The 14,001-nt window shown below is 41.6% G+C and overlaps 1 pseudogene; it reads right to left on the minus strand.

The window, feature by feature from the left end:
• Window positions 1-4,385: 4,385 nt before the first annotated feature.
• LOC116635236 lies at window positions 4,386-11,884 on the minus strand (annotated as a pseudogene).
• Between the last annotated feature and the right edge of the window lie 2,117 nt (window positions 11,885-14,001).

Here is a 14,001-nt window from a genome sequence, read left to right on the forward strand (position 1 = left end):
TATATTACAAAGCTGTAGTAATCAAAACAGTATGGTACCAACACAAAAATAGACACATAGATCAATAGAAGAGAATAGAAAACCCAGAAATGAACCACAACTATATGGTCAATTAGTCTTCAACAAAGCAGGAAAGAATACCCAATGGAAAAAAACAGTCTCTTCAAATGGTGTTGGGAAAATTGGTCAGCTACATGCAAAAGAATGAAACTGGACCACTTTCTTACATGATACACAAAAATAAACACAAAATGGATTAAAGACCTAAATGTGAGACCTGAAACCATAAAAATCCTAGAACACAGGCAGCAATGTCTCTGAATCGGCCATAGAAACACTCTTCTAGATATGTCTCCTGAAGCAAGGGAAATAAAAGTAAAAATAATCTGGGGCACCTGGGGGGGTGCAGTCAGTTAAGCATCTGACTCTTGATTTCAGCTCAGGTCATGATCTCAGGGTTGTGAGATTGAGCCCCACGTGGGGCTCCATTTTCAGCGGGGAGTTTCCTTCTCTCCCCGCTCGCACGCACACGTGTTCTGTCTCTAAAATAAATAAATAAATTTTTTTAAAAGTGAAAATAGGGGTGCCTGGGTGGCTCAGTCGTTAAGCGTCTGCCTTCGGCTCAGGTCATGATCCCATGGTCCTGGGATCGAGCCCCGCATCCGGCTCACTGCTCAGCAGGAAGCCTGCTTCTCCCTCTCCCACTCCCCCTGCTTGTGTTCCCTCTCTTGCTGTCTCTCTCCCTCTGTCAAATAAATAAACAAAATCTTTAAAAAAAAAAAGTGAAAATAAACTATTCAGACTACATCAAAATAAAAAGATACTGCACAGTGCACACATTCAATCAATGACACTAAAAAGCAACCTATTCAATGGGAGAACTTATTTGCAAATGACATATCTGATAAAGGGTTAGTATCCAAAATATATAGAAAACTTATCAAACTCAACACCCAAAAAACAAATAACCCAGTTAAAAAATGGGCAGAAGACATGAATAGATACTTTTCCAAAGAAGACATCCAGATGGCTAACAGATACATGAAAAGACGCTCAACAACACTCATCAGAGAAATGCAAATCAAAACTATAACGGAAAAAAAAAAAAAACTGTATGAGATTTCACCTCACACCTGTCAGATTAATATAAATAAAATAAAAAATAAAAATAAAAAACACAAGAAAAAACAAGTGTTGACAAGGATGTGGAGAAAAAAGAACCCTTGTGCACTGTTGGTGGGAATGCAAACTGGGTGCAGCCACTGTGGAAAACAGTATGGAGGTTCTTCAAAAAGTTAAAAATGGAACTACCCTACAATCCAGTAATCACAGTACTTTACAATAGCCAAATTATGGAAGCAGCCGAAGTGTCCATAGATAGATGAATGAATAAGGAAGATGTGGGGGGTGTGTGTGTATGAAAAATAAGTTAAAGGCATCCAAACTGATAAGAAAAAGTAACTGTTGCTATTTGCAGATGGCATATGACACACAGAAAACCCTAAAGACTCCACCAAAAAGCTATTAGAACTAATAAATGAATTTAGTAAAGTTGCAGGACATAAAAATCAATATGCAAAGATCAGTTGTATTTTTATACACTATCAGGTCAATAAAGAACTATCAGAGAAATTAAGGAAACAATTCCATTTACAACTGCATCAAAAGAATGAAATATCTAGGAATAAATTTAACCAAGGAGACAAAAGACCTGTGTATTGAAAACTAGAAGACACCGTGAAAGAAATTGAAGATGACACAAATAAACGGAAAGATATTCTGTGCTCATGGATTGGGAGAATTAACATTGTTAAGGCCAGAATTAACATGGTTAAATGTTAAAACCTAAAGCAATCTACAGATTCAATGCAATCCCTATCAAAATCCCAATGACATTTTTCACAGAAATAGAACAAACAATCCTAAAATTCGTGTAGAAGCACAAGAACGCTGAATGGCCAAAGCAATCTTTAAAAAAATTTTCTTTTGTTTGTGTATAGTTGACACACAAGGTTACATTAGTTTCAAGTATGCAACATAGTGATTCAGCTTCTCTATATGTTCTGGTCGGCTCACAAGTGTAGCCGCCATGCGCCATCCGAGGCTGCGCGCTGTGCAATGCGTGTACAGTATCACTGAGTATCCTCCATATGCTGTGCTTTAGTCCTGTGACTTACTACGTAGTTGGAAGCCTGTATCTCTCTCTCTCCCTCTCCCATTGCGTTCATGCCTTCTCCCCTCTTTCCCCTGGCAACCGTTCAGTTTGTTTGCTGTATTGATAGGTCTGCTTCTGCTTTTTGTTTTCTTTTTTAGATTCCACATATGAGTGAAATCATATGGTATTTGTCTTTCTCTGACTTATTTTGCTTAGCATAATACCCTCTAGGTCCATCCATCCATGTTGTCACAAATGGCAAAATCACATCCTTTTGTGGCTATATAATATTTCAGTGTGTGTGTGTGTGTGTGTGTGTGTGTGTGTGTGTACACCACATCTTCTTTATCCATTCATCTATGAATGGAGACTTGGGCTGCTTTCACATCTTGGCTATTGTAAATAATACTGCAATAAACATATGGAGTACATATATCTTCTTGAATTAGTGTTTTCGTTTCTTTGGGTAAGTATGCAATAGTCGAATTATTGGATATTTCTGAAAGATTTTTAAGTAATCCCTACACCCAGCATGGAGCTCAGACTCACAACCCTGAGATCAAGAGTAACATGCCTACTGACTGAGCCAGCCAGGCACCTCTGGATAAGGTATTTCTATTTTTTTTTTTTAAAGATTTTATTTATTTATTTGAGAGAGAGAGAATGAGAGAGAGAGCGAGTACATGAGAGGGGGGAGGGTCAGAGGGAGAAGCAGACTCCCCGCCGAGCAGGGAGCCCGATGCAGGACTCGATCCAGGGACTCCAGGATCATGACCTGAGCCGAAGGCAGTCGCTTAACCAACTGAGCCACCCAGGCGCCCAAGGTATTTCTATTTTTAATTTTTTAAGGAACCTCCATACTGTTTTCCATAATGACTGTAACAATTTACATTCCCAACAGTGCACAAGGGTTCCTTTTGCTCACATCTTTGCCAACAATTGTTATTTCTTTTCTTTTTGATACTATTCTGACATGCATGAGGTGCTATCTCCTTGTGGTTTTGATTTGCACTTCCCTGATGATTAGCGATGTTGAGCATCTTTTCATGTGTCTATTGGCCATCTGTAGGTCTTCTTTGGAGAACTGTGTAATCAAATGTCTACTTGATTACTACAGCTTTGTAGCACATCTTAAAATCTGGATTTGTGATGCTTCCAGCTTTGTTCTCCTTTCTCAAGATTGCTTAGCCAAAGAAGAAACAAGAAAGAACAAAGCTGGAAGCATCACCCTTTCCATGCTCCAACTTTATTACAAAGCTCTAACAAACAGTATAGTGTCGGCATAAAAACAGATACACAGATCGATGGAACAGAACAGAGTCCAGAAATAAATCCATGCATATACGGTCAATTAATTTATGACAGAGGAGGCAAGAATATACAATGGGGAAAGTACAGCCTCTTCGATAAATGGTGCTACGAAAATTGGGCAGCCACAGGCAAAAGAATGAAACAGGGCCACTATCTTATACCACACACAAAAATTAACTGAAAATGATTTAAAGACTTCAACATAAGATCTGAAACCATAAAACTCCTAGAAGAAAACATAGGCAGTAAGTATCTTGACATTGGTCTTGGTGAGGGGTTTTTGTACTTAACACAGCAAAAATAAACACGTGGGACTACATCAGACAAAAAGCTTCTGTACAGCAAAGGACACCACCAACAAAACAAAAGGAAAAGGCAACCTAAGAAAGGGAGAAGATATTTGTAAAGCATATATTTTTCCCCAACTCTATTTATCAGTTCTTATTCTTACTGTGCTGACAGCTGGCGTCATTAATACTTCAACAAAACCACTTAAAATTAGCCAAATATCTAAGATAGTTACATGTACAAAATCTATACAAATTAAAGCCATTTAAAAAGTAATAGATACCATAATTTGTGCTTGGCCATAACTTCTGTATTCAGCAATGATTGTAAAATTAAAACCTTAGAGGGGTACCTGGCTGGGTCATCGGTTACACGTCTGCCTTCAGCTCAGGTCATGATCCCAGGGTCCTGGGTTCGAGCCCCACATTGTTGTTGGGCGTCCTGCTCTGAGGGGAGTCTGCTTCTTCCTCTCCCTCCGCCCCCCCCCCCCCAACCCCGATCCTGTGTACGTGTGCACATGCACTCTCTCCTAAATAAAAATCTTTAAAGAAAAAAAATTAAAACCTTAGCAAAACTGTATACCATGTGCTTTGAGTGATTTACATCCTAGAAAACAAAGGCTGTTTCACTGTTACACATGTAGTGTCTCTGGTGGGTTGAGGAGAGAAACACCATGATACTTTTACTTTTACACTTGTCTCTTATTGACTGTTGTGCATGCTGTGGGGCTCTGAGGTAGGTCTGGCGAAGCTCCATGAGACAAGGCTGAAGACTTTCCAAGGTATATGCAGTCTTTTGAACTAAAAGTCCAGGCCAGCTTTGTCCTGTCGCTGTGTAGAGCACCAGATGAGAGGCCGGTCCCGCCATGACTGACGGCACACACTTTAGGTATGCGTCGGCGTCTATCAAACTTGATTCTCCCCAAAACATTGCTAAACTTTCAACTTTGCAGTTGGCAGGCTGCTGGTGCAGACAGGATTGGGTAAGAAGCAGATTTGCTGTTGGCGCAGCTAGGTCAAAAGCGAGCACTTTCAAAACTAGCGTCCCATTCTCGCGACTTGTTTCTTGGTATGGGTATCTTTGGTGATGCACAGGAACTCTGCTGTTTCTGGGGGCTGTATTTCTTCAAACGTTGAGGCTAACAGCATAGCATCAGTGCCCATGAGCTCTCAACACAGACATTGAGGAAAGGAACCAATCAATGTAGTGCTCAGACAAATGCAGGGTCTCATTCTGTACTTTATAGTCTTCTCTACATCAGCTGACCAGTCCACAAGGACAGCCCTCATACTCTTAGTGATGTCTGGCTGTTTCTTCATGTGGCCTACTGCAGGCTTACATTTAACCTCTGTTTCCCTAAGTATGTGTGAACATCCTCCTGGTAGTCCGGGACTTCATTGACACTCATTGGCTTTTCATCTTCTAATACAATTGATAGTCCATAGTGTGTGGTGACTCAAAACTACCCTCCACCGGATAGTGAAGAGGTACCAGTGGTTCTCTTGGTCCACGTAAAGTAATAGCTGAATTAAAAGCCTGGACATTTTCATGTTCTGTTTTTTAGATTCAGCTGACCTCTTTTGAGTCTTTCCTTCTGCTTCATCCACATGAATGGTAAATACAGGTTGTTTATGGTTTGCTTCCCAGGGAGGAACAGTGACATGCTCATTGTTTATAGGAGGATCCTTACAAGGTGCAACCCATCATGTCTTGGGCTTTTGCTGCAGTGCTGGAACGTGTGGGGCGGGGGGCGTTGCCGGGTGGGGGCCGCCTTCTCAGGATTGAGGTGGGGCTTTTGTTTGTTTGTTTTGTTTTGTTTTAGAGAGACAGAGAGCAGCAGGGGAGGGGCAGAGGGAGAGGGAGAATCTTAAGCAGGCTCCATGCCCAGCACAGAGCCCAATGCAGGGCTCAACCTCATGACCCTAAGATCATGACCTGAGCCGAAATCAAGAGTTGGAGGCTTAACTGACTGAGCCACCCAGGTGCCCTGGGGTTGAAGCTTCCTGGTCATCCTGGAGCCCCGTATGCCGGCCTCAGGTCCGGACTCAGAGCTGCCCATCATCAGTGCTCCCAGGGTCGTGGCGGAATCAGCCTGTGGCCCCAAGCGGCGTGCACTCTGTCCCACTGAGCCCAGCAGGAAATGTTCCAGCCGTAGCCACTGCTGCGGCCCAGGCCAGCCTGCCCACTGGGGATCACACAGTTCTGAGGAGGTTGTACAAGGTGTAGGCAGGAACTGCCAGGTGTGGAGGGTTAGAGTTGCCCCCTGTAAATCATGTATCTGAGAAGGGGTTAATATCCAAAATACATAAAAACTCATACAACTCAATAGCAAAAAGAATCAATCCAATTAAAAAACAGGCAGAGGATGAATAGACATTTTCCCTAAAGAAGACATACAGATGGCCCACAGGTATGTGAAAAGGTGCTCAACATCACTAACCATCAAAGAAACAAAAATCAAAACCACAAGGAGGTATCACTTAACCTCTGTCAGAAAGGCTATTATCAAAAAGACAAGAAATAACAAGTGTTGACAAGCAGGTGGGGGAAAAAAGGAACCTTCCTGCACTGTCGGTGGGAATATAAATTGTTATAGCCATTATGGAAAACAGTGCGGAGGGTCCTCAAAAAATTAAAAATAGAACTACCCTATGATCCAGCAATTCCACTTCTGGGTATTTATCCAGAGGAAATAAAAACAGTAGCTTGAAAAGATATCTGCATCCCCATGTTCACTGCAGCATTATTTACAATAAGCAACCTAAGTAAAAGTCCATCCATGGACGAAAGGATAAAGACACTGATGTATACACACACCCAAACACCCACACCCACACTGCAAAGGAAAATTATTCAGCCATATAAAAAGAAGGAAATTTTACCACTTGTAACATGGATGGACCTTGAGGGTATTATGCTAAGTGAAATAAGTCTGATAGAGAAAGACAAATACCAGATGATCTCACTTATGTGTGAAATCTAAAACAAACAAACGAATCAAAAAAAAAAATTAAAAAACCAAACTCAAAGATACAGACAACAGATAGGTGGTGACCAGCAGTAGGGGGTGGGGTAGGAGAAATGAGTGAAGGGGGTCGAAAGGTACAAACTTCCAGCTTTAAGCTGGAAGTAGGTCCTGGGGATGTAATGTACAGCATGGTGACTGTAGTCATTAATTCTGTATTGAATATTTGAAAGTTGCTAAGAGAATAAATCTTAAAAGTCCTCATCACAAGAAAAAAATTTTCATAACTATGTTGACAACAAACATGAACTAAACTTATTGTAGTGATCATTTTGCAATATATACAAATATCAAATCATTATGTTGTACACCTGAAACTAATATGTTATATGTCAATTATACCTCAATATAAACAAAAACAAACAACACAGGCTACCACTGAGTCCAAGTTTTGGTGACCAACCAAATAAGCTGTTAGTCTTAAGAGCTAATACTTTAAATCCAGAATCTCTAGTAAGTGCACCCCTATCAATGAATTCAGCTCCATCTAATGTTACATTCTGTTCTCCTGGCTTTAACCCTTCAAATACACTCCCACACTTACTCCCTAGACTTCATCAGGAAAAGCTCTTTCCTTTTCTTCACTCTAGCTATGATGTAGTGGTAACAAAGAAGTTCTTGAGAATTAGCATGTCTTTGCAAGGCAATCTGTCTCAAAGTGAGGAATCTCAGGATTTTCAAGAAAAGGTTCGCTTTCTCAGCTAGCACAGGAGGGCAAACCATGTCCACTGGCAAGGAAAGCTCAGAGATATCTGAAAGTTTTATTAAATCCAGTTTAGTTTTTTAAAGTAAGCTCTATGCCCAACGTGAGGTTCTAACTCATGACCCTGAGATCAAGAGTCACACACTCTACTGACTGAGCTAGCCAGGCATCCTGAGACTTGAAGTTTTAAGACTCTGATTGGTCTGAGTTCAACCAGATGTTGTCATTCCAAGTTTCATGCACCATCTTTCCCATTCAATATCCTAAATGTCACATGAGACAATGAGGTTGTGAATTCAACTGATGTTGTAATTCTGCATTCTGCACAATTTCATTTGGTTTCAGGAACATCAATCAGTCCTCCAGCTACATGAAATGATTCTAGTAGGTCTGGTCTGGAGGCTCTCTGGTCCTTGGACTGTGACTTGAGCTGAGAGTTTAAGGACCTGAGCTTGCCATTTATTCTCAGAGGCACTCCAGTGGGTGCAAAAGCAGCCCCTCCTGGGTCCTCGCAGACATCATTACTGCTGTAAAGGTCAAGTGCAGCCCAAGTCTCAGGGGCTCCCAAGGCACTTGCCTCATCACCAGCAGAGGTAGTAGCTGGATTATAATGCCATTGCAGGTCATGGATTATGAGCATCCCATTCCCACGGGCAGGGAGCTAGCTCATCATTTCACTTGAATCCAAAGGCACTAGCAAACCAATCCCCAAATCCAAACTTGGAACGTTTTTTTCCCCTGAGACCATTCCTGGTACCATTTTATCAGCCAGGAAACAAACCAGTAAATGTAAGAGGGAAAATGTAATATAAAGAATTACGAACTAGTAAAAAGCCCGGTTAACTACTAGAAGGGTAAAAGGGTATGTAGGGGTACAGCAGCAGCGACCCCAGACAGCAGGCTCCGCCCCTGCAGCTCAGGGAACTTAGAAACAGCACCCAAGGAACTTAGAAACTTAAAGCTGGGGTCCTGCTCAAACGTGAGGCTCAAACCCGTGAGCGGAGAAGGTGGTCGCCACCGCAGCACCCAGCCTGACCTTGGCAGAGAAACTTGGAGGGTGGGAGTCGTAGCTGAACCACGAGCGCTGCTGAGGTGCACACGGTAGGCCCCGCCCGTACCGTGATCCGCTAGCCGCCCTGCAGACCGGAGAGAGGCCTTCGCTCTGGCGGACTCTACAGTGTTGCTCCAGCGCCCTCTGTTGGCAGAACCAGTTGGCGAAGGAGAGATGTGCACAGGGTCCAGAGCCCCTGAATCACAACGCGGGGCAAAGAAGGGCAGCTTTGCAAGCTAGAGGCAATAAATTAAAGACGGGCACACGACTCACAGGAAATCTAGGAAAGCAACCCTGCTAAATCCAGAATGTGGATAATTCTACAAGCCAAATGAGCAAGTTTCTTCAATAACTGAACGGTAAGAATAAAGTGGGGAAATTCTGGGAGGCCTAGAAAACTGAATGCAACAGGTCATCCTTGCCTGGATCCTGTTTCAAACAAACCAACTGTAAAGCACCATGCGAAATGAGAGAATGTGAACACCAACTGGATATTTGATATTAAGAAAACGTTAGGTTTTTAGGTGTGGTCATGGTATTACAGTTAAGAGCCTTTATCCCTAGGTGAAATATTTATGGATGAAACAGGTCTGGGTTTAGCTTTAAAAAGTAATCCAGGGAATGGGGAGGGTGTTCATAAATGAAAGGAGAGTGGCTGCAAATTGATAATTATGGAGGGTGGGTTATGGGGTCAACGGCATCTATTATACTATTCTCTGTACCCATGTATTTGAAATTTTTCATTATAAAACATCCTAAGAAAAATCAAATCCCATCCCCAGCAATTAAATACAGGATCGTACAACTCACCTACACACCGGGAAGTCTGTATGTTGCTGCCCTGAGGGGCAGGCAGTGGAGAAGCCAGGCTCTAGGGCACCCATGCTGACTTTGGGATGGGAATACGGCAGAAGGCGTTTTCAAGTCAAACCAGAAGAAACATTTCTTTCCCACATCGCTTCTCCAGCCTTAAATCCAGCTGGAGGAGTGGAAGCAGAGCCTCATGGTTAAGAACGTGCTGGAGCCAAAACACCTGGGGCGGAATCCTGGCTCCTTCATTACTAGCCATGAGATTTAGGCAAGCTACTTCACCTCTAAGAACCTATTTTCTCATCTTGAAGGGACTGCCAGGGATTAAATGAGCACCACTAGTTCCTGTTTAGAAGCATGCCTGGCTCACGGTTAAATACTATATGAGTACTTTTTAAAAAAAAAATTTTTTTTATTTATTTGTTTGTTTAGAACATGAGCAGAGGGAGGGGAAGAAGGAGGGAGAGAGAGAATCCCACGCAGATTGGAGCCCAACTCAGGGCTCAATACCATGACTCTGAGATCATGACCTGAGCTGAAATCAAGAGTCAGGTGCTTAACTGACTGAGCCACCCAGGCGCCACACCGTATGAATGCTTTTTTAAAATTCCAATGAATGATTTGCTATTTAACACTTTAATGATTTTTTTTTAAACACTTGGCTCCCAAATGAAGCTAAGATTTAAAAGAAAGAGAGAGAAGGAAGAAGGGAATGTCAGGGAAGAACAAAGGAATATAATGGAAGCTTGCAACCTTCTTCCACCCCCATTCTCATGGTGCTGTTGAGGGTGGGAGTTCCTGATTTCCAACTTTAATTCAGGTTCTAATTAAAGACATACATTTGAACTGCAAAATTAGAGAAACCCAGGAAGAAAATCGCAATGATGCCAGCACATTAAAGCCAAAATCAAGCCTAAGAGGACTCCTCTCTGTGCCTACACACCATTAAAAAGGATGCTTAATGCAACCCATCTGACCCTTAAAAGGAAGGAGCTGGTGAGTGAAGTGAATTTCAGGCCAAGAGTGTGGGTGGTAGAAGCGTCTGAGGTTCCAATTCCTAAGTAGATGAGCTGTGCGATTCTGCAGTTGCTGATGCTTATCTCTTGCAAAGTTAATTATGGTTCATTTCAGAGTCATCAGAGAGAATTGCATGATTCTAAAGAAACCCGTAAAACCCAGAGGTGTTGTAACTGGGCAACATAATGGACGAGCAAATTAAAAGTAGCCACAAGCAGGGTAGGGCAGATTAACAATTGCAGGGAGTGAATTCTGGAACAGTCAGATTTACTGTCAAGACAGAAGGCCAATGGAATAAGATCATTGTATAGAGAAGGAAAACAAAGTTGCTACAGTAATCCTGTTGATGGTGAGGTCATTTTCTAAGAAATGATGGGAAATCTTAAAAATGGTATTTATATCGATAATTCCTGAACTATAAAAAGGTATACATAAAAACCAAAAGAATTTAATATTTCAGCTTACAGCCCCCCCCCCCCCATTTCAGTATGAATTTGCCCCCATTTCACAGTATCCAAGAATGCATTTACAAACATGATCATCCTTTCTGGGCTAAGAATACAATTGAAAACATTTTCTCCATTTCTCTAGCCTTGTGACTTTTCCAACTCAGTCACAGATTATCTGCCTCTTATTTTGAAGTAACCCAGTGGGTCCCAAACTTTGCTGCACATTAGAATTAACTGGGGAACATTAAAAAAAAAAAACAAATTCCCTGTGGGCAAGTCACACCGCATGGGGTGGGGGCGCACAGGAGTCAGGCATCAGTATTTTTTAAAAACCTTTAGGCTATGCCAAAGTGCAGCAGTTTGGGAACCAGGGACATCAGCTGTAGAGTCACCTTGCTATGGAGAAAGTTGCTCATCCAGGATAAAAGCTTCAGCCGCAGTCTTTTTTAGGGATGATATACTATCTAAGCTTTGGCGTTAAAAAGGAAGGACACAGTCTCTGTCCTGAGGTAATGTTTTGTGTTTCCATATGCTAACGTTCAAAATAATCAATAGTTTATTTTGTATGTAAAGTTGAAAAAAGATTAAAAAATCAAAGTTTGAGTTTTCCCGGGGAAAAAGGTAAAATCACGCAATTGGTGTTAAGAGAGGATATAGAAAATTATTTCCACTTTGTCCTAACAAGGTACGAAAAGGTAAATCTGCTGGTTTAAGATTTAAACCTTCAGAGCTTGGGGTAAAAAACCGCTCGGGTCTAAAGGAAGACAAAAACAGAAGACCGTGTTTCCTGAAATGTCACTGCAAAATGTGGAACATCACACTAAGTATTTGTAAGAAACTTTTGAAGTTATTCCCTGTTAAATCTACTACCCCTTTAAGTGAGGGAATGACTGCCTCCTACTTAGTTGTTAACCGGGCTTCTCACCCGGTATTAAAGCTATTTGCTCAAGCCTTGTAACAGCTAAGATAGCTCCAGGACTGGGTGCTGTGTCCCTTGGACTTACGTACTTACACACTACTTTCCTTTGTATTTGGAGACAAAGGAACTCACCCTTACAAAAGTTTCTTGCTGCATGCTCTGATGGGATCCCTGGAAAGTTCAGCTGCGGGGAGGGTGTTCCCAGGTGAAATGAGTTGACAACTGAAGCTCGACCCAGCTTCTGTGTTACTACATACATCCAGTTATTTAGAATTCTAGTCTCATTTGGCTCCAATGTCAAAAGGCTACCTTAATGATATTATATATATATAATATCCTAAATCCTTGATGTGGACATAATTCCTCTCATTTATTTTTAGATAATAAAAATGCTTATTTAAAGCAGTTATTTCTTTTCTTTGATTAATGTATCCTTCATAATATTCATTACCTTTGTATCAAGCTCAGGAAGCAATTTATAACTTGCCTGCGTTCTGCAGGCCCCATTATGCCTCGTTACATAGCTGGGTGATGAATTAAAACCATCACAGACCTGCAGTTTCAGTCTACTTATTAGAGTATCTGCTTACATGATTCTCTACTTTGATTCTCCTGCCTAGCTGATTACCCCCACTAACTTCTGTCTCCACTTTCTAAATAGCAGCGTAACTTGTTTTATTCATTTTGCTTTATTGCACTTTGCAGATACTGAGTTTTTTACAAATTGCAGGTTTGTGGCAACCCTGAATCGAGCAAATCTATTGGTGTCATTTTTCCAACAGCATTTGCTCACTTCATGTTTCCGTGTCACATTTTGGTAATTCTTGCAGTAGTTCAAACGTTTTCATTATTGTTGTATTTGCTACGGTGATCTGTGGTCAGTGATCGATGATGTTACTATTGTAGAATTGTTTTGAGGCGCCATAAACTGTGCCCATGACCTGAGCTTAACCGATAAATCTGTGGTGTGTGTTCTAGCTATTCCACCGAATGGCCATTTCCCTATCTCTCTCCTTCTCCTCGGGCCTCCCAATTCCCTAAGACACAGTAATATTGAAATCAGGGCAATTAAGAACCCTACGTGTTCAAACGAAAGAAGAGTGGCATGTCTCTCACTTTAAGTCAAAAGCTAGAAATGATTAAGCTTAGTGAGGAAGGTGTGTCAAAAGCCAAGATAGGCCGAAAGGTAGGCCTCTTGCACCAGGTAGCCAAGTTGTGAATGTAAAGCAAAAGTTCTTGAAGGAAATTAAAAGTGCTACCACAGTGAACAACACAAATGATAAGAAAGCAAAACAGACTTATTGCCGATATGGAGAAAGTTTTGAGTGTTCTGGAAAGATCAAACCTGCCACAATATTCCCTTAAGGCAGAGCCTAGTCCAGAGCAAGGCCCTGACTCTTCAATTCAATGAAGTCTGGGAGAGGTGAGGAAGCTTCAGAGGACAAGCTTGAAGCCAGAAGAGGAGAGTTCATGAGGTTTAGGGGAAAGGGAAGAAGCCGTCTCCATAACATCAAAGTGCAAAGTGAAGCAGCAAGTGCTGATGTAGAAGCTGCAAATTATCCAGAAGATCGAGCTAAGATAATGAATGGAGGTGGCTACATGAAACAACAAAATTTGAATGTAGGCAAAACAGCCTTATGTTGGAAGAAGATTCCATCTAGGACTTTCATAGCTGGAGAACAGTCAGTGTCTGGCTTCCAAGCTTCAAAGGACAGGGTGACAGGGTGACTCTCATTAGGGGCCAGTGCAGATGGTCACTTTAAGTTGAAGCCAGTGCTTCCATTCCAAAATCCTAGGGCCCTTAAGAATTATGCTAAATCTACTCTGCCTGTGCTCTATAAATGGAACAATAAAGCCTGAAGGACAGCACATCTATTCACAACATCGTTCATTGAATATTTTAAGTATTACTGTTGAGACCTACTCAGAAAAAGAAGATTCCTTTCAAAATACTACTTCCCATTGACAATGCACCTGGTCACCCAAGAACTCTGATGGAGATGGACAAAATTACTGTTTTCATGCCTGCTAACAACAGTCACTCTGCAGCCCATGGATCAAGGAATGATTTTGACTTCCAAGTCTTATTATTTAAGAAATACATTGCGTAAGGTTCTAACTGCCACAGATAGCGATTCTTCTGATGGATGAGAAAAGTAGGTTGAAAACCTTCTGGGCAGAATTCACCATCCTAGTTATAAGAACATTTCGTGATTCACGGGAAAAAGTCAAAATACCAACATTAACAAGGAGTTTGGAAGTTCAACCCTCAT

The sequence above is a fragment of the Phoca vitulina genome, unplaced genomic scaffold (genome assembly GCF_004348235.1).
Source record: "Phoca vitulina isolate PV1807 unplaced genomic scaffold, GSC_HSeal_1.0 scaffold10, whole genome shotgun sequence".
Lineage (NCBI taxonomy): Eukaryota > Metazoa > Chordata > Mammalia > Carnivora > Phocidae > Phoca > Phoca vitulina.